The sequence below is a fragment of the Podarcis pityusensis genome, assembly GCF_964106645.2.
Source record: "Podarcis pityusensis genome assembly, chromosome: 7".
Taxonomy (NCBI): Eukaryota; Metazoa; Chordata; class Lepidosauria; order Squamata; family Lacertidae; genus Podarcis; species Podarcis pityusensis.
The window spans coordinates 14,842,144-14,855,504 of record NC_138031.1 but is presented as its reverse complement, the minus strand read 5'-3'; the positions used below and the strand labels follow the sequence as shown (position 1 = coordinate 14,855,504).

The 13,361-nt window shown below is 47.3% G+C and overlaps 1 long non-coding RNA gene across 1 annotated transcript in view; it reads right to left on the bottom strand.

The window, feature by feature from the left end:
- LOC308480959 overlaps positions 1-9,415 on the bottom strand; it is a 387,800-nt gene extending 378,385 nt beyond the window's left edge. The window contains exon 1 of the long non-coding RNA XR_013988357.1: positions 9,343-9,415. This is a non-coding gene — a long non-coding RNA (uncharacterized lncRNA). The remainder of the gene's footprint in view (positions 1-9,342) is intronic.
- Positions 9,416-13,361: the final 3,946 nt, after the last annotated feature.

Genomic DNA, 13,361 nt, shown 5'->3' with positions numbered 1-13,361 from the left:
AGCTGACTCCTGGCCCATGACAGCTGTAGGTGTTCAGCCCTTCTGAAATCAGGCCAAAAAAAGAGGTGCAATACCTTGGCTCTCGTGCAAAGGTTGCTTCCACTTTGATTTAGCAAGCTGAGCCCCAGGACTTTCATATCTAATAGGCCTACAAGGTGCTTGATCTCTCTGCAAGACGTCAGCTACTGTGCAAACTAAGATGAACTTTGCTAAATCTGCGGCACCTAAATAGTTCAGATTTCAGATCTAATCCTAATTTAATATTTTTTTTAAAAAATAGACCGCTTTGGAACAAAGGGCACTGCAGAGAGTAAACAGCGGGTCTCATGAGGAAAGGAGAAAGCAGAATTCAGGAACAAACAGAAAAAAATAGATGTGGCTTACTGAGTTTACATGGATATAAACAAGGAAATTCGGCAAAGCTTAGGACATCCTTCACCAGCCAAGGCTCACCACGTCTGCACAACAAACAACCATGCGGAATCCGGCCGCTACTACAAGGCCATCCGCTCTTGGGGAAATCTGGCAAGAGTTCAGTGCCTGCTGCCCGTGAAAGCAAAAGCCACGTTATAATAATAGAACATTACAACTGACTTGGTAACAAAGCGGCATTGAGTAGTTATGACTCCTTTAGTCTTTTACTTGCCTACCAGATGTCCATATGGAAGTGTGCAAGAGAAGTCCGGGGGGGGGCCGAGTGGGGTGTTGCACCTGCCGTTACTCTGCTTGCAGGAAATTGAAAGGCTTCATCCAGGAAAAGAGACTGCAGCACAGCTAACTGGGGCTGGGGGCAGATTCCTTGCTCCCCATGTAAAAGAACTGGAGTGAATGAAGCATGGGAGTAGGTTATGCAAGGGAATATGCCAAGAAGCTGTTTAGAGAAGCAAGGTGGTAGAATGTCTCCTGTGCATCCATATTGCAGGTTCATTCCCCTGCAGTAAAAGGGAGGTCTCTGACTCCCTGGGGGCTCATCATACATGTCTGGCGCACTGTCTTTAGCTTTGTAGATCACAAGCTGCATACCCTCCAGCTGCCCCAAAAACACCGGGATCGTCACAGAAAAACCCTTAAGCCTTCACGGCTTCTCACTATTTCATGCACAATCCCAAATCCCCAAGGGACCTTGCCTTAAGTACAGTGGTTCAACGTGTTACTGGAAGTTCAGACCTGTGTGTCCCTCTACCGCATTTCTTAGATCTATGCCTCCCGCTCCCTTCCGCCGCCGCCCCTCAATATGGCGCCACTTCCTGTTTTTATGAAAACAAGACCTGGGACACTTGAATGCCCCTAGGTGGTTCAACGTGTTACTGGAAGTTCAGACCCGTGTGTCCCTCTACCGCATTTCTTAGATCTATGCCTCCCGCTCCCTTCCGCCACCCCCCCTCAATATGGCGCCACTTCCTGTTTTTATGAAAACAAGACCTGGGTCACTTGAACGCCCCTAGGGAAGTATTTTTCACTGTTTTTCGGCTCCTCAGTTGGTCAGTCTCCCATAAAGAAAGCCGTGGGTCAGGGAGCAAAGGGAGCAGGGCCTGTCCGCAAGGGGTGCTGAAGAGCGGTTGCTACAGTTGCTTAGATACAGCTTGCTTTGTTGGTCCAGCTTGCAGGTTTGGTACATGCAACTGGGTCCCAACCTCTGAGTCCCAGCCTCTGAGGAAGAGGCAGGGCTGGGACACTGATGTAGAATATTTCCCCATTTGCATCTGAGGCTGTACAAGCCTTATATATCATGATGCTCCTTTGTAGGCAGCCAAATGTGGTCCTCTAGTCCAGGGGTCAGCAAACTTTTTCCGCAGGAAGCCAGTCCACTGTCCCTCAGACCTTGTGGAGGGCCGGACTATTTTTTAAAAAAACCAACGAATTCCTATGCACACTGCGAGCCCCAGACCCAGCCACCTTCTCGGTTTGCCGCCTGCCTCATTCGCCGAAGGACTGGTGGCAGTGGCGCAAAACGGACCTCCTCCCTGCCTAGAGAAAAAAGGCACTTATTTCCTAGCAGAATTGAAGGATATTTGTGTATAGTAAATAAATGGAATAAACATCTTAGAGGAATATATGGGAAAAGGTATAAAACAAACTGTGTGATAAAATCAAGGCAATAGAAAAAGTATAATGAAAATGATTGGACGCTTTTCACAGAAGACTTTATTGGATAAGACATGTTGTATAAATATCTGGCACTTTTAATTGTTTGTTGTTTTTCTTGTTACTTTTAAACTTTTTGTACTTTTTGTTGTGGAGAATTCTTTTTTTTTCTCTTTTCTCTTTTCTTTTTCCTTTTTCTTTTTTTCTTTTTTATGCTTAACTTTGTTGTACAGTGGTACCTCGGGTTACAGATGCTTCAGGTTACAGACTCCTCTAACCCAGAAATAGTACCTCGGGTTAAGAACTTTGCTTCAGGATGAGAACAGAAATCATGCAGCAGCAGCAGGAGGACCCATTAGCTAAAGTGGTGCTTCAGGTTAAGAACAGTTTCAGGTTAAGAACGGACCTCAGGAACGAATTAAGTGCTTAACCCGAAATACCACTGTACTTACCTTTATTGTAAGATTGTATTTTAAACCAATAAAGATGTATGTATGTATGTATGTATGTATGTATTTATTTATTTATTTCGAGAAGGCGCTGTGCTTACCTTTACAGGGGCTGCCAACACCACCACCACTGCTGCTGCTGCTGCTTCTCGTGAAGCAGCTAGGCAGAGCAAGCTCATCCATTCTGCTCTCTGGCCCACAGAAGCACCAGGGCGGCGGCCGTGACGGTGGGAGGAGGCCAGGCGGCGGCAGCTCTGCCAATCAAACGCCGCTGAGGTAAACCAGGTGCAGTGTTTGATTGGCAGAGATGTCCCCACGCCGTGCTGAGGTAAACCAGGTGCGGAGTTTGATTGGCGCCGCCGCTCGGCCTCTTCCTCCCCTTGCCATTGCCGGGAGTCTCAGCTTCGTGGTGGGTTTCAGTTTCGCGGCGCAGGCCGGATTTAGGACCCAGGCGGGCCTGATCCGGCCCAGGGACCATAGTTTGCCGACCCCTGCTCTAGTCCTTTTGAGCTGGTCCTTGGGACTCTCTCTAAGCTAGGGTTACTCAAGCACACACTTCCTGGTTGTGTTGGCATATACCCAGGCATTCCGGCGATTTTTCAAAATCCCCCTGGACACTTGAATCCCGGGGAAATTCCAGACGTATGGCAACCCTACCCTAGGCCACACCCCTCCTCAGCCTTTCCCCCTCTTCAAGGCCACACCCCTCACCAGCTGTGCTTCACACCCTCCTTATGTGCTTTTGCCTGGCAGGAATATGTCCCTAAAATGGAGACCATCAATGCCTCTTGCTTGCCTGGAAGGTGTGTGAACCTACTTTAGCAAATGTCTCCTCCATTGCTCCGCCTGTTTGCACATCTGCCCGCACCAGTGACAGACCTTGGAGTCTCAAATTTCAGCAGTGCCGAAATCTGCCCCCCTCACCTCTTGCCTTCCATTTAACATAATCATTGTGACGCCTCCCGGGGCTCTGCAGCCGGTGTAATTGAAGCAGTTGTGCTCCCCTAAATCTGCCTCTGGACGCACCCATAAATGAGCGTAGCCCACAGGTAAGAAAAAGGTTCTCCACTCCTGAGAGCGCCTGTTAGTCCAACAAGCAGCGATGGCAGTTAAGTCACAAAAGGCAATTGCTAAAGGAGGGGGTCCCTCTTCTCTCTCCAAACACATCTGTTTTCGGGCTTGTAGCTTCTGACGAATTCCCCCCATGGGGATCCATTGTGGCTTTACATCTCCGTATGATTCTTCAGACGTGCTTTAGTATTTTCTAAATAGGCTATGACAGTTGATTTGGGGTGTTCCGTGGCTAGGAGGCCTTTCAAATGTCTCCGCTGTCCCCCATTCTTTTCCTAGCTCCTTGGTGGCAAGCCAAGGAGAGAGGGAGTCGTCACAAACTCGTCTGGCATTTGCCAAGGAGTGTTTATGTGTTCCAAGAACACACGTTACATTTCTGAAGAACAGAACTGCACCAAAAGAAGAAGAAAAAGAGTTTGGATTTGATATCCCGCCTTTCACTCCCCTTCAGGAGTCTCAAAGCGGCTAACATTCTCCTTTCCCTTCCTCCCCCACAACAAACACTCTGTGAGGTGAGTGGGGCTGAGAGACTTCAAAGAAGTGTGACTAGCCCAAGGTCACCCAGCAGCTGCATGTGGAGGAGCAGAGACGCGAACCCGGTTCCCCAGATTAGGAGACTACCGCTCTTAACCACTACACCACACTGGTAGAAGGAAGGAAGGAAGGAAAGAGAGAAAGAAAGAAGGAAAGAAGGAAGGAAGGAAGGAAGGAAGGAAAGAAAGAAAGAAAGAAAGAAAGAAAGAAAGAAAGAAAGAAAGAAAGAAAAGGCACCCGTTCGAGATGGAAGCCATCCAGATGACTGAAAAGACCTGTGTTATTCTTCCTGCGAGGACCTCGGCTGGTGAACTCCCAGCTTGAGTGATTTCTTAGGTTTTTTTTAAATGTACACAAACGTGGTTCTGATTTGGTCACTCTTATTTGCAGCCGGATTTTGCCTTCAGAAGTCTGAGGAGGTAAAAGGACGAGGCGAAACCTGAGAACGGTGTGCTTCGCTTCTTGCTCTCAACAGTCCACGGGCCATTTCTAGGGGGCTAATTAGGCTCCCTTCTCACCCTCTCCCTAGATTTTTGTTTTGAAAAAAGAAAGAAATGCCCTGCCCCTGATCAGAATAAATTTGTAAATGTAACAGCTCCTTAGGTAACAGTAAAGTGACCCCTGACCATTAGGTCCAATCGTGGCCGACTCTGGGGTTGCGGCGCTCATCTCGCTTTATTGGCCAAGGGAGCCGGCGTACAGCTTCCAGGTCATGTGGCCAGCATGACTAAGCCGCTTCTGGCAAACCAGAGCAGCACACGGAAATGCCGTTTACCTTCCCGCCGGAGCGGTACCTATTTATCTACTTGCACTTTGACGTGCTTTCGAACTGCTAGGTTGGCAGGAGAAGGGACCGAGCAATGGGAGCTCACCCCGTCGCGGGGATTCAAACCGCCGACCTTCCGATCGGCAAGCCCTAGGCTCTGTGGTTTAGACCAAAGCTCCACCCGCCCCTAGTCTCCTTAGCACCATATATTTCCTCATGCGTAGCAAGGAATAGGAACAGCCGTGGCAAGTTCATGTCCGTCCCCATCTGCCCTATGCTTTTAAAGCAGTATGATCCCAATTTAAACAGTCATGGCTTTTCCCCTAAAGAATTCTGGGGACTGTAGTTTGTTAAGCATGGCTGGCCCACCCAGGGCCGCCTTAAGCATATCCGGCGCCGTTGTGCAAAGATCCCTCCAGCGCCCCCCCCCCCCATTTCCCAGAGTTGTCGACCTTTCCCCAAGCCTCTGAGGGAATCACTCTCCTCCCGCGGAGACTTGGGAAGGAAGCTACATGCCCGCCAGCCATATGGTTGACGGAGCACAGCTGGCGGACGTGCAGGGAAAGGGAAGGCCGCCGGTAAAGCCGCACAGCTCCCCCACTCACTAGGGCGCCCCTGAGAGCCCAGCGCCCTGGCGCAACGCGCCAGTAAGCCCAATAGGAAAGACAGCCCTGGGCCCACCCATGAGGCAGGCTGAGGCAGCAGCCTTGGGCGTAAGCCCAAGAGGTGTCAACCTCATGGACCCCCTGCCCACCACACTACCTCTGCTGCCACTGGAGAAGTGGCGCTGGCAGTGGCATCCACTTTTTGTGAACCATCACTGAAATCTCATGAGATTTTATGTGCTCTGTAAGATCTTGCAAAAGGGACGCGGGTGGCGCTGTGGGTTAAACAACAGAGCCTAGGACTTGCCTATCAGAAGTTCGCGGTTCGAACCCCGTGATGCTGTGAGCTCCCATTGCTTGGTCCCTGCTCCTGCCAACCTAGCAGTTCAAAAGCACGTCACAGTGCAAGTAGATAAACAGGTACCACTCCGGCGGGAAGGTAAACAGCGTTTCCGTGCGCTGCTCTGGTTTGCCAGAAGCGGTTTAGTCATGCTGGCCACATGACCTGGAAGCTGTACACATGACCTGGAAGCTCCCTCGGCCAATAAAGCAAGATGAGCGCCGCATGACCTGGAAGCTGGCCACATGACCTGGAAGCTCCCTCGGCCAATAAAGCGAGATGAGCGTCGCAACCCCAGAGTCGGTCATGACTGGACCTAATGGTCAGGGGTCCCTTTACCTTTACCTTTAAGATCTTGCAATATCTCTACCGTCACCATTCATGGGTGCCACCACACAACTCAGCTAAGGGAGGCTGCAGTGGAGAGCAATGGGACTTTCCCATTTCGCCTTGGGTGGCAAAACAGGATGCGCTGGCCATGTTGTTAAGGGTGCTGAGAGTTGTTAAGACCCCCTATTCCCCCTCACAGAGCTACAATTCCCAGAGAGGTTTAACAATCAGTCCTTCTTTCCAGGGGAACTCTGAGAATTCCAGTGAATTTCCATGCAAGGAAATCAAACATAGGGAGTGGTATCCACTGTTAGTCATACTCAGAGCAGATCCATTGATGGATGTGGCTAACTTAGATCTATTAATTTCAATGGGTCTACTCTGAGTAGCACTTGGTGTTCATGCAGACATGCAAATATTGTGTTAAGTTTTCCTGATTATCATGATAGCACCTTCTGTCGTGTTTTCTAATATTCCTCTAACATGTTCCTGTTGCATAATGGAATGGTAACATACATCATTGGACAATGTCGCCAATCGCCCACTCTTTCCACACATGCATGCTTCTGTTCCCCTACAGCTGACCCACAAAAAATGGTAGAATGTCTTACCACCCCAATTTTTGTCATATTACTCTCACAATTTTCTGGGTTAATGGGGTTGCAAATCAATATTTCTGGAAGCAATTAACATAAAAATCAGTGCTAAACTTTTGTTTTTATTTTGCTAGATTTCCAGAAGAGGCATTTATGTCATGTGAAGCCTCAAATGTAATGTAGGAAATAACGGTTAAGGAAACATCAATGAACTGAAACAAACTGCAGTGTGACTGCAGCCTTAGTTAGATGCAACTCAAAGTGTAAAAATCCTATGCAAATAATAAGAAAATATGCCATGACATGGAATATGACTTTTCACACGGCTCTTCATCACAGTCAAGGATGCGTTTAGAAGAAAGACTGTGATGTGTTTGGACCTGACGGCTGCGTTGCAACTAAATCTTTCTAACTGGGAGGCAGACAGGGAAATGCCTCCATAAAATGGAGACATCCGAAGTGGGAATAAATGTCTAGGAAATTCTCGGCTACCGTGATTTATTTGCTATTCTCTTCAAAAAAATAATAAAAGGCTTCACAGAACAGATGGAACAGTCGTGCAGTCAAAACCAATATATAAGAAATGACACCTTGGGGTGTACTGGTGGTGGTCCAGCCTAGAGGGACTTATCAGGGCTCATTTGCTAAACGGTTACCAAGTGATACCTATCTTCAGATGGTCCTCCTGGACTTAGAACAGTCTTCAAATGTCAATATTCCTTTGCCACAATTCTACCTGCTTCCATTGGTGCTCTGCCACAGAGGGTCTGGCACACACAGCCCTGTTTATGAGCGTTCAACTCGCACAGGGCCATGTTTACGCACGGCGCTGGGAAATAAATAATTATACCCGGAAATGGCAGGAGAGAGCTGCAGAGGCCTCATGGCTCACGAGGAGACCCTTTCCCGGAAGACTTCAGATGTCAGGGACTGGACTGAGGAGGATTGGGGACTGCCCCCCTCCTCCTGAACCTTCCTGAGGACAGGAGGACAGTATAGATTTAGAACAGTGGTTTGCAGAAGGCCATAGCTCAGAGGCTGCAGAGGGGAGAAGCTGGGAGATATTGGGAGATGAACCAACAGGAAGAAGAAGCACCAGGGGAGAGACAGACGACAGACTCAGTGACTTTGGAAAGCATGCCAGAACCACCACCGCCCCAGGTCCCGGCAAGCGTTGAGAGTAGTAGAACAGAAAGCTCAGAGGCAGTAAGCACAGTTCAGCTGGTGCAGGGATGACGTATGATGATGATAATAATAATAATAATAATAATAATAGTAATAATAATAATAATAATAATAATAATTTATTATTTGTACCCCGCCCATCTGGCTGGGTTTCCTCAGCCACTCTGGGCAGGTTCCAACAAAGATTAAAAATACATTAAAATGTCACACATTAAAAACTTCCCTGAACACGGCTGCCTTCAGATGTCTTCTAAATTTCGGGTAGTTGTTTATCTCTTTGAATCTGATGGGAGGGCGTTCCACAGGGCGGGCGCCACTACCAAGAAGGCGCTTTGCCTGGTTCCCTGTAGCTTTGTTTCTCGCAATGAGGGAACCGCCAGAAGGCCCTCAGCGCTGGACCTCAGTGTCTGGGTAGAACGATGGGGGTGGAGATGCTCCTTCAGGTATACTGGGCTGAGGCCGTTTAGGGCTTTAAAGGTCAGCACCAACACTTTGAATTGTGCTCAGAAACGTACTGGGAGCCAATGTAGGTCTTTCAAAACCGGTGTTATGTGATCTTGGCAGCCGCCCCCAGTCACCAGTCTAGCTGCCATGTTCTGCATTAGTTGTAGTTTCCGGGTCACCTTCAAAGGTAGCCCCACGTAGAGTGCATTGCAGTAATCCAAGCAGGAGATAACTAGAGCATGCACCACTCTGGCGAGACAGTCGAGAGATGGAGGAACGGGAGTGCGGAGGGACCGAACCGCCCCTGGCACCACTATTCTGGTAAGGTGCCATTGCGGCAGCCCCCCTGTACATGTGCAGCGCGCACCACCCTGAGCCAGACGCCATGCCCCACAGGTGGCACGTCACACCCCCAGAACATGCCACGCCCCTACGGGCGGCATGCCATGCCCCCGGGATGTGTGCCACACCCCCAGGGCGCCAGCCATGCCCCCGCCTGCTCTCCACTCCCAGTATTAGAGCATGCAGCGTTGCCACTGGACGGAGGGGGTGAGACTTTACTCAGAGGAATGCCATTATCTGAGAGGCAGTATCATCCATCTCTCTGTGTGAATATTGAATAAAATACCATGGTAAGAATTTGTTTTCCCATTTCTGGCTGCCAGCCATGAGGGAGGGAGATCGGATTCCCTGAAGCCTGACATCAGCGAGGGCAGAGAAGAGACTGGAGGTGCAGTGGGACGTTTAGGCTGCTCAGCCTCCCCGTCTAACAGCTGGCTTGCGAGGTAGCGCCACATTTCTGCACATGGTCCAGTCTCCAGTCAGCGCCAGAGATTTAACTTTACTTGAGGACAGAGTTGCGTGGAGAGGGAGGGAGGGAGCTGGAGAGCAGGAAAAAATGTGATTTAGAGGCTTTTTAGTGCTCCCCACTACTTACCATATTTTTCCATCTATAAGACGCCCCCATGTATAAGATGCCCCCTGTTTTAGGGGACTCAGATTTAAGAAAATGAGGGAAGATGTATTCGTGTATAAGACGCCCCCTAATTTTTGACATTATTTTTAAGGGGAAAAACCTAGTCTTATACACATAAAAATACGGTAATTCATTCTGGAAACTGGGCAATTCCAGGTAACTGAAGTTCACAAATAGAATTTTATATCTAACCATGTCTTTACTAAAGTTACCACCAGGAACCCCCTAAGTTTCCATCCCTCACCCTGTTCTTCCCATGGGTCTCCGAATCAGTATTCCATTTTTTTTATTTAAAAAATTGCATTTCTATCCCATCTTCTTCTCCAAAGGAGCTCAAGGCGATGCACCTGGTCCGTCCTCTCCTCATTTAATCCCCACAACAACCCTCTGTTGTTGGGTAGGTTATTGCTGGGAGACAGTGACTGACCCAAGGTCACCCAGGGAGTTTCCTGGCTGAATGGGGATTGGAACCCCTGGTCTCCCAGGTCCTAGTCTGACACTCTAACCACTGTACCAAACTGGCTCTCAGTGGCTTTCTATAGAAGCAGGCTAAGTGATGGGCTTGCCTCCCTCTTCTGCAGCACATAAACTTGCCCTATAAAATAAAAGCAAGATTTACAGGCGCGTCCTCCAAACGCCTCTCCTAATAAACACCAAATGCGGAAGGCTAAGACAACCCCCTACTGGCAAACTACTAGCCCCGTGTCCCAGTTTGCCGCTCTATAGATTTATAATGAAGGAAAGGAAAGACAACTTTTCTTTCAGTCTGATCTAGTGTTTTGGATTATGGTTAATATTTTCTGGCAAGCCGGTCAGCTGTGCTCAAGCATTCCAAAGCAAGAACAGATGTTTGAAAGCTTGGATCGCAGGCCCAACGTGGAGTATCCTCAGCCATCCCTGCAGAGGGAAGTCAGCAGAACACGGGATATATATATTTTTTGAAGAACCTGAGGGGAGTTTTCTTTAAATTAAGAATTTGGAGACAGGGGGGCACTTAACTTTGTTCCCAATTACCATCAATCATTTGGATGGGTGAAAACAGTTGCTTCACTGTATCCTCCTGGCCTCTGGTCGCAAGAGATAAATAGGTTCGCTGATAAATAGGTTGGAGAACCCTTCAGCCTCAATTGCTTATTTCTCCATTGCTTTGGGTTGTACAAAAGCCAAAGGACACTCATATAAGGAGCAAATACAAGAAGTCCTAATTTCCCAATCCTCAGTTGTGTAGGTAAAAGGTTAAAGGTCCCCTGGACGGTTAAGTCCAGTCAAAGGCGGCTATGGGGTACAGTGCTCATCTCACTTTCAGGCCGAGGGAGCCAGCGTTTGTCCACAGACAGCTTTCCAAGTATGATCTTAGCCAACAATTTCTAGACCATCTATGCATTCCAACATGGAAACCAGAGACAGAGGTCATACACTTCTTATTACAGGGGAGAGACCAGGAGCTCATCAAGACAGTAGCTAAGTTCCTCTATTTGATTTCTTGTCGCCAAAGTATGCTACAGGATCCTGCCCTCACTGGAGACCCACAGAGATGAAATAGATTGCTTGCCTCTTCTTCCCTTTGGCAAATGACTGTACTGTTGAAATGGCGAGGAGATCGCACTGGCCTATTTATTCTGAATGCATTTTGAATGTTTCTATGTGATGCCAATAAAGGTTTGATGATGATGATGATTTCCAGGTCATGTGCCGGCATGACTGAACCGCGTCTGGTGCAACGGAACACCGTGATGGAAGCCAGAGCGCACAGAAACACTGTTTACCTTCCCGCCACAGCGGTACCTATTTATCTACTTGCACTGGTGTGCTTTCGAACTGCTAAATTGGCAGGTGCTGGGACCGAGCAACAGGAGCTCACCCCGTCGCGAGGATTTGAACCGCCAACCTTACGATTGGCAAGCCCAAGAGACACAGTGGTTTAGACCACAGCGCCACCCACGTCCCTTTACCTTTTCCCTTTGCCTGAGTTGTGTAGCTGCTGCTCACTCTGCATTCAGACCACATTTTTGTGTGTCTTTTCCTGATATTTCATAGAATCATAGTTGGAAGGCACCCTGAGGATCATCTCAACCTGTGGGTCCCCAGATGTTGTTGAACTACAACTCCCATCACCCCTAGCTAGCAAGGCCAGAGCTCAGGGATGATGGGAGTTGTAGTCCAACAACATCTGGGGACCCACAGGTTGAGAACTGCTGATTCTAGTCCAAACCCCATGCAATGCAGGACTATACAGCTGTCCCTTCTGGGGATCGAACCTGTGACCTTGGCGTTAGCACAATACTCTAACCAACTGAGCCAGCCATTCCTTTCCTGCTAATTTCTGCACTTTATGTGGACAGTCACAGGACTTAAAAGCCACTTCTGAAACTCTAGTGCCAGTCTAAGCGCTCATTTCTTTGTTTATTGTTTCTGGGGACAGGGGGGATCCATTTGCAACCCCATTAATTTGGAAAATCAATGGAGGTTTTTTAAAAAAAATAATCAAATTTTATTTATTTATTATTACAAAGGAAAGTGCAAATCATTTTGTTACCTGTGAACAAAATGCAAAATTTTGAAACTGGATCTCAAGAAGGTATGATAAAAAATAACATGTTTTATTAGTCCAAAATGATAGGATAGACAGGTTGGGCCAGGGAAGTAATTGTGACTTTCACTAATAACTTAAGTACATTTGTACAATTAAAATCAATCCCCTACTTTTATTTTTCAGCATACAACAAAAGTACATCAGAAGAAGAAAAGAGAAATGGAAAATAGAGATGGGCTGTCTATAAATGCCAAACTGTATTATAAAATGTAGACACTTCTCTTCCGTGTGTTGTATTATTTGTATAATTAATTAAGCCGTACCTGACCGCATAAAAATTATTGTGCTTTTTTAGGTCGCCTTGCTAATTTTAATTTTTGCGCTCATTTTCTATGTTCGATAATTGTAAACATTTCCAGGTTCCAGCCTTTGCTGTCCTGTGCTATAACTTCCTTACTCTTTAGTTGTTCCATCTCTAAAATAGCAGAAGCTTTGCGTTGTAATTTCACATGATGAAATTAGGGATGAAATTACAGCTCGTTTCCCCCACCCTTTTAAAATGCAGTGCCACTGTTCCATGGTGCAATGGGTAGAAACTGAGACAGAAGTGCTAGCATTCTAACCAGTAAAACCAATTCAATAACCAATAAAACCAGTCACCAATAACCAATAAAACCAATTCTGAATGCAGCCTCAGCTAAAAGCCTCAGTGAGCTCATTTTTTATTCTCAAGTCCACTGCACGTGCAATGCAAACTTTTGTTAGCCACTACAGTACATTCATTTTCAGCCTCACTTGTGGAAATGGCCCTAGTTCTTTTAAAAAAAAAAAAAAATCTGCATCCCAAACTTCTGTGATCCTTGGTTTTTGAGATGAGAGCTCCCTCTGCTGTTTCAGTTTATTTCCATGATAGGCTGAAAAAGAAGGAGAGAGAGAGAGAGAGAGAGAGAGAGAGAGAGAGAGAGAGAGAGAAGGAAGGAAGGAAGGAAGGAAGGAAGGAAGGAAGGAAGGAAGGTTATTTGAACTTCAGCTCCCATAATTCCCAACCGTTGCCCATGCTGGCTGGAGCTGTCTTCACAAAATAATAATAATAATTGTATTACTTATACCCTGCCCATCTCTCTGGGTTTCCCCAGCCACTCTGAACGGCTCCCAAAAGATTATTAAAAACACAATAAAGCTTCAAACATTAAAAACTTCCCTAAACAGGGCCTTCAGATGTCTTCTAAAAGTGAGATAGTTTATCTCCTTGACATCTGATGGGAGGGTGTTTCACAAGGAGGGTGTCACTACCAAGAAGGCCCTCTGCCTAGTTCCCTGTAACCTCACTTCTCACAGTGAGGGAACCGCCAGAAGGCCCTCAGAGCTTCCAATATCTGGAGAGCACCATTCATCTAGGTTGAATGTTGAATCTCCAAATGCAGATATCTCCTTGTTTATTTCAGCC